Here is a 12,841-nt window from a genome sequence, read left to right as displayed (position 1 = left end):
GGAACCAGTGCCTCCTCCCGTGGGTCTGGTGACAGATGAATCTGGAATGTGGGACTGGGAACGGCCCTCTTGTGTGTGCAGTGTTCTGCCCTTCCCAGGCTGCTGGGAGGGCCAGGGTGAACACACACGGCATGGAAAAGATGAAGGACATCCTTCTGAGGGAATCGAGCATCATGCTGCCCTGTGGCAGGAGGAGTGTGCTAGTCCATCTCCCCTGCCTCCCAGACATGGCCTGTGTCTTCTCCAGACGCACCAGGAGCCGTTAGTGTTCAGAGGCTATCTAGGCCGATGGTTCTAAAGGTGTGCAGGCATCACAGTCACTCGGAGGCCTGTCTGTATAGCTTGCTGGCCCTGACGTCAGAGCTTCCGGCTCCACAGACCTGGGGCAGGACCCAGAACTCCCACTTGCCACAAGCTCCTAGGTGAGATAGATGCTGCTCTGCTGGTCCAGGGACTACACTTTGAGAAGCATGGCTCTAGCACACTGGCCCATTTTCCTTCTGTGAACCTGAGGCCAAGACTGGAGCCAGTCTCCCGGGTCCCAGTAAGTCCGACACTCGAGGGGCTGTGACTGCAGCAATGTCACCAGGCCCTGTGGGTGGGGTGGCCAGGGCCATGCTCGGGGGAAGCCGAGTGGGCCACCTGTGGGACGTGAGACCATGAAACCCTGCCCCAGGGAAGCAGGTGACACTATTGGCTCTGTCTTCTGTAGGAGAGAAGCCACAGGTGGCTGCTGTGGTCACATTTAAGGGGACAGATGAAGGCCAGGAGTGAAGACTCGGGGCAGGCAGAGGTCAGATGACAAAAGCCACCATAGTAGGAAGAACAGCCCAGAGTGCATGTACTGCCTCTGCTGGGGTTGAGATAACCTTTGACCCAACAAGGGAGGCTCAAGCTGGGACTCACGGGCCAGCAGCAGCCCTGGGACGACCCCAGACCCACCAGCTCAAAGCATCTGATGCCAAGGAACCAAATGATCCAAAGGAAAGGGGCTGATGGGGCCCTGGGCCAGCTTCCCTGTGCCCCCCTCCCTGCCCCTCCTAACCCCCTTGCCCCCCTCCACACCCCCACCACTGCAAAGCCAGCCCTCACTGCTCGGTGCCCAGGGACAGGTAGAGCTGACTGATGATGGTCTCCAGGAGCTGCCCCCTCCAGCACCTTGTCGGTCACCTTGTGGGCCAGAGAGAGCTGGAACTCGTGGTAGAGGACACACTGGGCCTCGCTGGGCATGACACGCTGTAGAAGTAGCACAGCCACTGGACGGCCTGCAGCTGGCCTGGGCAGAAGACAAAATGGAAGATGTCAGCCTCCCAGCATCGAAGCGAGGCTGGCTGGGCTCGGCGGCCCCTGCTGTGCTTGTCTCTTTCACACCTCTGTGAACCTGGGCCCCATAGGCGGGGAGCCTGAGCTCAGACAGGCCATGCACCTGTACAAGGGCAGACACGAGCACACCGTGACATGGGCACAGCTTGGTGCAGATGCTCATGGTAGAGACCGGCCTTCTTTACAACTCCCAGGGCCGAGGTCCTGGCCAGGCTTGGCCCCTGCACCAGGACATCTATTTCTGCTTCACAAAGTCCCTCTGGCGAGGACCAGGGCCGCCTTCAGCCTGAGCTGATGAGGCCACGGGCACAAGTAGCCCCTGTCGCAGATGGAACCCTGAGAGAGCAAAGCCAAGCATCATGTCTGCCACACATGGCATCATGTTGGGGGAATGGGGTTCAAAGCCAGCCCCTGGTGTTCCATACATGCTTCTCTCATGCAACCAGGCCCAAAACCATAGGCTCACTGGCCTCTCCCAAAGCCACGGTGCTGGGAACAGTGGAAATCTTCTGATTTTCTAGTGTCAGAAACATTCCAAAGATTAACACCGGAAACCAGGTATGCCTAATGGACATCTGTCACACACGCCACCCAACAACATCTGAATACACAGTCCTCTCGAGCGCCTATGGGACATTCCCAATGACAGACCATGTGCCAGGCCACAAAACGAGCCTCAGTGAATGGAGAAGGACTGAGACCAAAGCAGAAGTGTTCTTCAGCTGTACTGGCACGAAACTGGAAATCAAGAGTGAAGGAAAGTGGGAAATTCAAAAATATGTGGAAATTACACACTCCTAAACAACCAGTGAGTCAAAGAAGAGACCATCAGGGAAACTGAAAACTAATTTGAGAAGAATGCAAACAAATGCACAGCCCGGGCCAGCACGGTGGCTCCTGCCTGTCATCCCAGCACTGTGGGGAGCCGAGGCGGGAGGATCGCTTGAGTCCAGGAGTTTGAGATCAGCCTGGGAAAACATGGTGAAACCTCGTCTCTATAAAAAAATACAAAAATTAGCCGGGTGTCGTGGTGCACATCTGTAATCCCAGCTACTCGGGAAGCTGAGGCATGAGAATGGCTTGAACCTGGGTAGAAGTTGCAGTGAGCCAAGATTGCACCACTACACCCCAGCCTGGGCAATGGAGCAAAACCTAAAAAAAAAAAAAAAAAAAAAAAAAAAATAGCACAGCGTATCAAAACTCCAAGATGCAGCTAAGGCAGTGCTGAAAGGGAAATTATAACTGTAAATGTCTACATTCAAAGAAAGAAGAAAAATCTCAAATCAAAAACCTAACCTTCCACCTTGAGAAACTAGAAAATGAACTAAACCCAAAGTGAATAAAAGGAAGAAAATAATAAACGTGAGAGTGGAAATGGGAAGTAAAATACAGAGAATGGAAAAACAAAAGAGATAGTCAACAGAACCAAAAGTGGGTTTTTGAAAATAATAACAAAATTGACAAGTCTTTCACCAGACTGACCAAGAAAAGAAAGATGATGACTCAAATCAGAGACTGAGCACCATGGCTCACGCCTGTCATCCCAGCGCTTTGTGAGGCCGAGGTGGAAGGATCGCTGAGGCCAGCATTCAAGACCAGCCTGGGGGACATGATGAGACCCCATCTCTAATAAAAATAAATAAACAATTACAAACCCAAGTTTCTAAAATCAGAAATGAAAGAGGAAACATTATTGCCGACCTGACAGAAATAAAAGGATTCCATGAAAACACTACGAACAATTGTACACCAACAAATCAGACCATCTAGACACAACAGCCAAACTCCTAGAAGGACACGAACTACCGAAAGTGACTCAAAAATGACCCCAAGTAAGCATGTGGGGTATCAACCCCACCCTCGGTCTCCTCGACCGTTCAGCACAGGTTGGGGAGACAGGGACGCATGATCTCTATTCCCTGGCCTGCATTTCCAAGTCTGAATCCTCCAGCACCCTGGGAGGGCCTCGTAGGAGGAGGTGCCACAGGCTATTGTGCCAGGAGCCACCGGAGGCTGCAGTGGGGGCTGGGGTGCTGGGCTCCTGGAGGGTCTCCTTCCAGTCAGAGAATGCCCCTGGCAAAGAAGCCTGGGTATGAACCCCCCACCCCTCCTTGGGCAGATGTGTGGGACCGGGGCCCCTTCACACGGTCCTTTCCAAAATCTCATCCCCCCTAGGGCCAGGAGTGGGTGCCAGGCCTGTGCTGGGAAATGGGCAGATTTGGCCACAGCCCCTGGGGCTCTGGTCCAGGCCACAGGAGGCACCTCTGAGTGGTCTCACTGTGCCATGACAAAGCGCTGCAAGGCAGAGGGGACTCAACAGTATCCCTTGTCTCAGCCATTTCCCTGGACTCAACTTCCTCATCTTTTCTCTGCGGCCTAGATTTCGGATAGCCCTGCCCACCTACTGTCCATTTACTGCTCATTGTGCAGTGACTGTTCAACAGCACTCCATGGCTCCCCAGTGCTCTTGGGAAAAGGCCAAGCCACAGCCTGAGGCCCCAGCCCTGCTTAGCTCTCCAGAAGAGCTTCTCACCATCCAGCACCCAACCCACCACTCCCAACTCTGCACTCCCTGTGTGAGCCCTGCTCACTCACCCCCGCTCACACCCCCTCATCCCCGCTCACACTCCCGCTCACCACCCCACTCACTCCACCCCGCTCACACGCCACTCATCCTGCTCACACTCCCGCTGACTCACCCCATCACACCCCCGCTCACTCACCACCACTCACTCACCCCCGCTCACAACCCACTCATCCCCGCTCACTCACCCCACTCGCTCACCCCTGGGCCTTCACACAGGCTACACCGCCAGCCCCTCCCCCACCACCAGCCCCTCATCCACACCTATTACTTGACTAAATCCTCTCAACCCTCTGGTCCCAGACTAAAGAGGCTTCCCTAACCCGGGGCCAAGTGCTGCCCCGCCATCAAGCCACTCACCCTTTTGTGGCTTCTCTGGCCAGAAGTTCACGTTCCCGCGCTCAGCACCTGCTTCGCGAGGACCCCACAAGCTCCATTTGTGGGTGGGGCCTGGCACACTCTGCACGAGCTGCTTTCGCATGAACTGCTCTGTGGCTTTGGGCAATCACCCGCCCCTGTGTCCTCTGTGAATTGGGATGACAGGTGCGTAGGGCTGCCGAGATACCAAGCAGATAACACAGGCATAAGAACTGGCGTTCAGGGCCTGGCTCATGGAGGGGCCCCAAGTCCCAGCTCAGCAGAGCCTGCCTTGATCCCAGGGTTATGGCCAGGGATTTCAGCACGCACGCACGATTTTCCGTGCTCAAGGCAGGATGGTCCCTGAGCAACCGAAAGAGCTGGCTGCTCCAGTAGGGCACAGATGGCCTGGCCCTGCATGGGAACTGCCTGTCTCCAGGGTGCTTGTCAACATCTGCTGCTGGCCATGACTCAGCACTTTCGATGGTGGAAAAACCACCACTTGTTTCCGAATCACAAACCCCAGGTGTGCCCTGACCCGAGTGGCCCCAGAAGGCGCACAGGAGGAACTAGGGCACTCAGTGTCCACGTGGTCCATCTCCACGGCCACCAGAAGGGCCCACTCACAGTAGCCCTTGCACTGCTGGGCCGGGCCATGGCGGGTGCAGAGGTGACCCAGCTGCAGCAGTACGTGGGTGAAGTCCCGGCCACACTCCAAACAGGGAAGCCTTGAGAACAGACGCATGGCCTCCAGAAGGTAGTGCTGGGCCAGCCTGCTGGCACCCGCGTGCAGGCACAGGGTTCTGAAGTTGGCCAGCACCACTGCCTGGTTCCTCCGCTGGCCCAGGTCCCAAACCACCCATAGGGCGCAGTAGTAGCCCTCGGCTGCCTGCCTCGTCCGGCCCGTCCTCTTCAGAGCCACGGCCACCATGTTGGCAATCACACCTTCCTGGTGCTCGCTGGCCACCACTGCATCCTGGACAGACTGCAGGATGTTCAAGGCCACCAGGCTCTGCCCATGAAGCACGTGCAGCCAGGCCAGGGCCACCAGGGTGTCCACGATGGCACAGACTCTGGCTACAGCACTGGCTTCCACCACCTGTGTCATGAAGGTGATGGCCGGGCCATGGTAGCCATGGTGGCTGTACCGCTGGGCCAGGCTGTCGTGGAGAAGGCCACGGAGAGCCTGGCCTGTGCCCGGGGTTAGGGAGGCCAGCGCTCGCCTGAGATAGTGGGAAGTCTGGGTGGGGAGGCTGTGGGCTGGAGGGCGTTCTGGAGCACCAGGTTCACGCTCCTCAGCGAGCCGGCCAGCGAGTCCTGTGTCCTCAATGAGGCTACCTTGACACAGCTCAGCACCAGGTGGGGCAGGCACTTGTGGCTGTAGGTGTCAGCCAGGAGCAGGGAGCAATCTGAGAGCCACGCAGCGTCTGAGGCTCCCGAGTCCCTGTGCAAAAGCAATAGCTGCTCTAGGAAGGACAGGGCCTCCTCGGGCTGCTTGAGGTGCACGTGGTGCCTGGCCAGCAGGAAGCAGGCCCGGGCCTCGGCCTGCAGGCTCTGGCCACCCACCGCCCACTGCAGCGCCAGCTGCAGGAGCTCCCCATCTGCCTTGGTGCTGCAGACGTGGCCGGGTGTCCCCAGGAGCAGGGCCATGGCTTTGGGAACCACGTGTGTAAAGTTCTCCCGGTTCTGCTTCCGGTAAATGCTGGTCAGGTTGACGTACACAGCCACCACCTGGAACAGGTCGCGAAGCTGCCGTCCAGGGTCCCCAGTGTTTCCTCAAAGTACACCCGGGCCTGGGACAGCTTGAGCCTCCTGCAGCACAGCCGCCCCAGGAGGAAGCAGAGCCTGGCCAGGGCCATGAGGAGGCCAGCTTTCTTGGCCGCCCCTCGGGCCTGTGCCAGGCGCCCAGTCAGCTCCTCCTCATCGCTAAAGCTGCAGAACATGCCGCTCAGCCATGGCAGCGCCACGTTGTACAGGCCACGGAAGCTGGTCTTGTATCTGGAGGTGTTCAGGAACAGCAGCCGTGAGCTTAGGGCCTCTGGATCCTCCCAGTCGTCTTCAGCTTCCAAGCAGAAGGAGGGCTCCTCGGGGTCCTGCAAGCTCACGTTGCTGGATGCTGCACAGAGACCCCAGGACGCTGGCTCCTGGGGGCAACCTGGGCAGGCCTTGCATTGTTCCAGAACATTCCTCACCTTCGGAAAGGTCTCCTGTGGCTCCAGGCCCAGGCAAGGTGGAGGTATTTCTGCAAGTCACCAAAATACTTAGACAGATTAGAGTCCAGCAGTGAGTCCTTGGTCCACTGGGGGCAGGGTCCCCCGTCCCCGCCCTCTGTGTCCCTGGCGCAGCTTGCCATGAGCCCTTGAGAATTATGTGCAATGAAAACCCGGGCCCTGGAGCACGTAGGAACTCCGGCACTATGGGGACAGAGAGAACACGCAGGCCCATGGCCTGACTCTCCTACGAAATCACCCTCCTGTCCTGCTTTGTCGCCCACCTGACAGCATGGTTTGAGGAGACTATGTCAGCTCAGCGATCCCTCAGAGATGCCTTTCCCTTTAGAAAGAATCCAAGCCTTCTAACTGGACCCATGTGTATGCAGCACCACAACTACAAATGTAACTTCTGTCAGCATATGGGCCCCCTGATGGGGTACAGGAATCCACGAAATCCTCAACAGCCAATCAGAGCTACTGATCAGCTCAAAAGCTGCTATGCAAAATTGGTAAAGCCACCGACGGCACAGGACAGCAGTGTTGTACCCTCGTACCAAGCTCCGTGCGGGGAAACGGACCATCCCTGCAGGAAGGATGGAAAAGCTTCCAGGTCCCTGTGGCCACCTTCACCTTGGATGGTCTGAAAACCTGAAGCCCACAGTTCCTAAAGGGTTCACAAAGGCCAGACTGCTCAAGCAGTCTACTGGCACCTGCTGTCTTTGGTGGATTCCTAGCCAAAGCCCCCTCCCAGAGGTGAGCAAACGAGCGCATTTCCTGTTGGAAAACCTGGGATGAAAGGAGGCATTACAGGGAAGGAAAAAACTAGATTGAAACAGACTCTCTTTTTCAAGCTCACGTGTAAAAACTATTTTCAATACAAACTGTCTCCTCGGGCCGGGCGCGGTGGCTCAAGCCTGTAATCCCAGCACTTTGGGAGGCTGAGACGGGCGGATCACGAGGTCAGGAGATCGAGACCATCCTGGCTACGGTGAAACCCCGTCTCTACTAAAAAATACAAAAAAACTAGCCGGGCGAGGTGGCGGGCGCCTGTCGTCCCAGCTACTCGGGAGGCTGAGGCAGGAGAATGGCCTAAACCCGGGAGGCGGAGCTTGTAGTGAGCTGAGATCCAGCCACTGCACTCCAGCCTGGGCCACAGAGCGAGACTCCGTCTCAAAAAAAAAAGACAAAAAAAAAAACCCAAAAACTGTCTCCTTATTCATCTGTAAAGCCTTGGAATTAAAAAATAAATAAATATGATTTAGAGGCAAATGTCTGACTTGACTTCACTAAATTAGCTAAGAAATCTCCCCCACCCGGCAGAGGCACACAGCCCCTCCCAGCCACTACCCTGGCCTCTGGAGCAGCTGGAGAGCCACGTGCCTTTGCTCCAGGGACTTTGGCAGAGGGTGGAACCACCCCCTCCCCGAGGCTAAACCTACTACAGCCTTCCCTTCCCCACTGGCTTCCCAGGCCTCCTCTGGGACCTTGTGCCTGCATCCCAAATGTACTGGGATGGATCCCATTCCCAGGGAACTTCCAAGGGCCCTTGGTGCGTCCACATCACCAGGGTTCACATGCGGACCCTGTGTGAGGGGAAGAGACAGAGCCCCAGAGCGGAGACGGGAGGGCCTCCCTGAATCAACCCCTCAGAAAGAGCAGACCCTTCAGGGACCTCAGTTGAGGCCCCTGCAACCTAAGGCTCTGAATTCTGCTACCCGCTGAGGGCAGTGTGGCCTCCCATCTCTGAGACAGAGCACAGGGTGAGCTGCAGCCTCTCCAGGTCATGTGAAAGGAACCCACAGCTCCACGTGGGCCCCAGCAGTGGAAAGGATGTCCCATCTCGGTCGGGGACCAGGCGGGGGCCAGCATGTTCATTGGAAGAAGTGTGGGACCCCACAGCCTCCAGTGTCAGAGTAGATGAGAGGTTCAGGCCCACCTCAGTCAACGTCCCCCAAGCCCCCAGCCCGCACCACAGAGGGGTGACAGCCGCATCCAATGCCCACCGTACTCAGCTCTGTCCCCTCCCCCGGAGTTACTCCAAGGCCCAGCTCATAACCAGAGGAAGCCTGAGACACGGGCAAAAGCTACCTTGTTCCTGTGGCTGCTCCTTCTCAGCTTCCTCTACTGAGTCTGGCAAGAGAGAAAAGAGAAGCAATGAACACCCCCAGCCAGCACCTCTGGTCCCATGTCAGGTTGAGCTGGGTGTCGGTGTTGCAGGGTGAGAGCATTGCAGGGTATAGGGGTTGAAAGTAATATCATCCTCTTCCCTCCTGGATCATGGGAACAACATCACTGGGGGGTGTACACTTTCTGCGATATTGGGAGTAATATCATCTTCTGTGCCTTGGAATATTAAGGACAATATCATGGGGGGGCGTGTACATCTTCTGCAATATTGGAATAATATTATCCCCCTCCCCCTGCATGCTAGGAAAGATATGAGAGTGGGTGTTCACCTCCTGTGATATGGGGATTAATACCATCTTCTCCCCTTCCGGATATCAGGAAGAGTATCACATGGGGGTGTACAGTGTCTGCGATACTGGGAGTAATATCAACCTCTCGGCCTTGGAATATTAAGAAGGATATCACAGGGTGGATGTTCACCCCCTGCCATATTGGGAGTAACATCAGCCTCTCCTCTCCATGGATATTAGGAACAATATCCCAGGCTGGATGTACGCCTCCTGCTCTATGGGGAGTCATATCCTTTCCAGGATCCTCATAACAATATCACAGGGCGGGTGAACACAGCCTGCGATACTGGAACTATTATCATCCTCTCCCCCTCCGGATGCTAGGAACCATATCACAGAAGAGCTGTATCCTCCCTGCGATATTGGGAGTAATATCATATGCTTCTTCCATGAATATTAGGAGCAATATCACCGGGTGGCTGTCCGTTCATTGCTATGTTGGGAGTCATGTCATACTCTACCCCCTGGATATTAGGATCAGTGTCACAGCGTGAGTGTACACCTACTGCGATATTAAAACTAAGATCATGTCCTCTGTCCCTGGATATTAGGAACAACATCACAGGTAGGTGTACACCCCCTGCGATATTAGCAGCAATAATATGATTAATTAGTAAACATCAATGATCAATTTTAATAATTATCAGGCGGTCTCGAACTCTTGACCTCAGGTGATCTGCCGCCTCAGCCTCCCAAAGTGCTGGAATTACAGGCGTGAGCCACCGTGTCCGGCCAACACTTCTTAACATCTCTTTTTGGACCTCAAATTTAGCATGCCCAAAACGCACTTTTGATTCCCCGTGCTATAACCCACTCCTCCCATAATCTTCCTCATCCCAATAACAGCATCTCTCGTCTTCCAGTTACTCAGGCCAAAATCCTTGACATCATCCTTAAAACTTCTTTTTCTCTCTCTTGTCATCCAATCCATTTAAACTCTCCTTTCAAAATATACGCCAGACCTAACCACTTCTCACCTTCCTCATCATTTCCAACCAGGTCCAGCCCTCATCATAGCGCTCTGGGTTACTACAAAAACCTCCCAATCGCCAGGCACAGTGGCTCATGTCTGTAATCCCAAGCACTTTGGTAGGCCAAGGCAGGTGGATCATCAGACGTCAGGAGTTCAAGACCAGCCTGGCCAACGTGGTGAAACCCCTCTACTAAAAATACAAAAAATTAGCCGAGCATGGTGGTGGTGGTAATCCCAGCTATTCAGGAGGCTGAAGCAGGAGAATCACTTGAACTCAGAAGGCAGAGGTTAGAGTGAGCCGAGATCGTGCCACTGCACTGCAGCCTGGGTGACAAGAGCGAAACTCCATCTCAGAAGGTTAAAAAAAAAAAGCCTCCAAATCCACCTCTCTCCTTCCCCCTTCACCCTGCCTGCATTCTACCTTCCACTCTCAAACATTTCAGAAAAAAAAAAAAAACTACAGAGAGAGAAAAAGAAAGTACAAATGTGGTGAAATGTTTGAGGAACCTGAGGGAAGACCATACGGGAATTCCCTGTACTATTTTTGCAACTTTTCCGTAAGTCTGGATTATTTTGAATTCAAGAGTTAAACAAAGGAGAAAAAAAAAAAAACTATCTCTCTTTGTGAATCCATCCTGTCTTTCCCCTGGCAACTTAAGGACGCTCTCAACTAAGCACATCTATTTTTTCATAAACCCTAAAAGAACCCTTGCCTAGTTTTGACTTTCTGTGCTTGGCAGAAGTGTGTGTGTGTGTGTGTGTGTGTGTGTGTATTTCATATATATGTGTGTGTGTATATATAGTGTGTGTGTGTTGTGTGTATATATAGAGAGGGGAAAATATATATGTGTGTATATATATAAGTATATATTGTATATTACAATGGTAATATATATATATGTGTGTGTTGTACATATATTACATACCCCATAGCCTGTCCTTAACCAGTTCTAAACTTAGTGAGAAAATACATACCTAAGCAGAGAATTTCAAAATAATATGATGAATATTTTGATGCAGGAATGTGTGACTATGGAACACGCTGCTAAGACACAAAACCTCCTAGATACGACAATGAATTAATAAAGTTTTGCACCTATAGTCACCCCCTCTGATATCCCCACAAACGTTTATATTTATATGCATTTGCTTCCCCCAGGACCCCTGTTTCATAAGGGTTAGTCCTAGAGCTTTAGCAAGTTCCTACTACAGCTGGCACACATGCCATCAAGAAACAGTGGCTGAGTGAATGATGACTAAGAACCGTTTGTCAGCCAGTGCTCAGTAATACAACATGCACTGGTATGCAAATTATATTTTTGTTGAAAGCAAGGGCAGGATCACAAATTATCCTTCTAGAGAAAGCAAACCTCAAAAGCTTCTTTACCCTACTAAAGCACATTATAAGAAGCTCCCCTTATATAAAAGAAAACCTCCTCATTTGTTATCAATGGCATGTAAACCTAATAAGCCTCCGCCCCGATGACATCTCTTCCATCCCCAGGGCTAGATAAAGGAGGTTCCCGAAATCCTGGTAGTTGTGAAGGGGGCTCCCAGCTCTGACAGTCTTGAACCCTGCGGGCGCGGAGGTCACACAGCAGAAGAACAACCGAGGGAAGCATCATCAGGCTTTGAATATGTTTGATCAATATGTTTGAATATATTTGACAGCAAATAGGCTTCAACCAACTGAAGACAGCAGAGATTCACGGTGGCCACCTGAGAGGTTGTGCTCTTAAAAAACAAAACTTTAAATTAAAATTAAAAAATTAAAAAGGGAAGGGGTCAAGAATCCATCAGGTCTGACTGAGACGTGTATCAGTGACTAACACCCCATATGGCAAAAGTACTCCGGTGCGCTTTGGGTAGTCACAGCTTCAGCAGTATTCAAAGGCGTGTGCTTCCCTAAGACTAAGCCAGGGGAATAGCCCCAGCAACACTGCCAGGAGCAACACTGCCGCCGGGGCCGGGACGTGGCGGCTGCTGGGGGCCCGGATTGCGGGAGGTGGGTCATCCCCCGGCGATCGGGGGCCCTCAGCCACCGGGGGGCGTGGTGTGGCGCTTGCTTGGGCCCGGGTCCTGGGGGGTGACCTCAGCCCAGCAGCTCCCTCCTGCAGCCCATGCAGGTGAAACCTTTCTCTCTAGTGTGCGAAGGTGATGAACTGTGACGGTGATATCCCTTTACTTTGCCAGGCTCTGTTGTTTAGAAGCCAGTCACCGGTTTTGTTCGTACCCAAGGTCAGGAAGACTATGTAAGGGCATAGGTCATGGGGGGGGTCAGTCACTTTAGGGTGTGGCTGCCACCACTGAACTTGGTGAAACTTTAAGGGTTGGTAGGAGCTGGCCAGTTACAGGGGTGAGGGTGTGTCAGGCAGGGGTTAGGGCATGGAGGAGGATGCAGAGGCTTGCACCCTGGAATGTCCTTTCACTCCTTGAGGTTTTGTTCTCCTGATCCCTGAGTACATCCCAGAACACGGTGGGGCCCTAGCAGGGGAGAGGTAGGGAAGCATGTGTTGTTCATCTGGGGACCTTGTTAGGCAAACCAAATTAGCAGCCGGCTTTCAGTGGTGGGTGTGAGCGTGGGAGTGATGAGTGTGCAGGTGTGTGGAAAGAGCAAGGGGATGGGGTCAGCCCCAGCCACCATGAAGACCTTAACTGTGCATCCACCCATCCCAGCAGCCTCCCTGAGTGAGTGCCTTCAGGGTGGAGGTCCTGTTCTACACATGGAAGTGAATCAGAGTGGGACACTGCCTTGCCTTAGAGAGGTCACACTACTCCTCCTCCTCCTCTCCTCCTCCTCCTCTTTCTTATGTTTTTTTTCAAATTGTGACAGAGTCTCGCTCTGTTGCCCAGGCTGGAGTTCAGTGTGTGACCTTGGCTCACTGCAACCTCTGCCTCCCAAGTTCAAGCAATT

The 12,841-nt window shown here is 53.6% G+C and overlaps 1 pseudogene; it reads right to left on the bottom strand.

Annotated features, from left to right (window-relative positions):
* LOC117088032 overlaps positions 1–8,607 on the bottom strand; it is a 29,813-nt pseudogene extending 21,206 nt beyond the window's left edge.
* Between the last annotated feature and the right edge of the window lie 4,234 nt (positions 8,608–12,841).

This window comes from Trachypithecus francoisi, unplaced genomic scaffold, assembly GCF_009764315.1.
Source record: "Trachypithecus francoisi isolate TF-2019V2 unplaced genomic scaffold, Tfra_2.0 Contig00715, whole genome shotgun sequence".
Lineage (NCBI taxonomy): Eukaryota > Metazoa > Chordata > Mammalia > Primates > Cercopithecidae > Trachypithecus > Trachypithecus francoisi.
The sequence above is the reverse complement of the archived record's forward strand: the minus strand, read 5'-3'. Positions and strand labels throughout refer to the sequence as shown.